Source organism: Fulmarus glacialis, unplaced genomic scaffold, assembly GCF_000690835.1.
Source record: "Fulmarus glacialis isolate BGI_N327 unplaced genomic scaffold, ASM69083v1 scaffold11047, whole genome shotgun sequence".
Lineage (NCBI taxonomy): Eukaryota > Metazoa > Chordata > Aves > Procellariiformes > Procellariidae > Fulmarus > Fulmarus glacialis.
In genome coordinates this window covers 35,981-37,191 of record NW_009222648.1, presented here as the reverse complement: position 1 = coordinate 37,191, position 1,211 = coordinate 35,981, and positions in this window count along the sequence as shown.

The window sequence follows — 1,211 nt, the reverse complement described above, 5'->3', positions numbered from 1 at the left end:
GTAATGCTTGAGAACTTACTGTCCATTAAAAATTTCTCTGTTCTGTTTTACAATGCTGTAAAAATCATAAAATTGAAATTTATTGAAGAGCTGTTAATATATGTAAAAAACCTCTACACAATCATGGGCATAAAGATACAGTCAGATTCTGTAAAGTAAATGAAGGTATTCAATAAATAATACAGACACAGAAGTAAGCTTTTCATTTTCCATTCCTACCGTATATAAACCACTAAGTATTTCCTGACAGTGCATGTGAAGGGGGGATCAAATCTGTCTTGGTTTCTCCTAGTTAGTGTCTAAATTCAGCATCTGAATCTTAACTAAGTTCCACCCATTACATTCCAAAACCCTTTTAGAGGTAGCATAAATTATGCATTTTCTTGTTTTTCCACTTTTCAGCATGCGTAGAAGCTGTATTGGGTCTTAAGGTTTAGGGGAGGAGTATGAATGTAGTTGCACACTGATGCTGAGCAATACCTGTTCTGGAGAAAGAGCGCCTAGATCTGCCAAAAGCTCCGTGAAAACCTGCAATCCAAACTCAAGTGGAATTCAAGTGGATGGATATCTACTTTACCAAAGTGCCCAAGGGAAGCACAGCTTAGAGTGCTCAAATCTTACGTATTCAGTGCTGTATGCCACACAATCATAAGTAGACTGAATCTCACTGATGCCACATTTCTTGTTTCCTGTTTCAGCAAATACCTTGGTTATGGCATGTGGGATTACACTGTCCCTTATTATTAATTGCACAAAGAAAAGACAGGATGGTAATTCCCCAGCAAAAAAATTACTTTCTCGCAAACAGATGTCTTCAACAATATGATGTACATCCAGCCAGTTTTCCAGCTGTGGTTCAGGATCACGTGTGCGTATTCCTCAAGTGAGACCTCATTCCTCAAGTGAAACCTTAAGTGAGGCCATGTGAGATCACTGAAGGCCCAGGAGTGAAGGACAGTGGGCGACTGCACTAATACAGCAGCACTTGGCACCCCTCTGGGCAGGCACACCAACAGAAGTACCTTCTCAACAGTGAATGTTGCCAGAAGGACCTACCTCTCTCTCGCTGTAGCAAATGCAAATGACCCTAAAAGAGGGTCAACTCTTTCTGGGATAAAGCTAAAAAGGAATGGTGCTAGTCATTCAGAGTTTCATCTTTTAAAATATCAGAAAAATACAAAACCCCCACCCTATTTGTAGGTGTTTCTTAT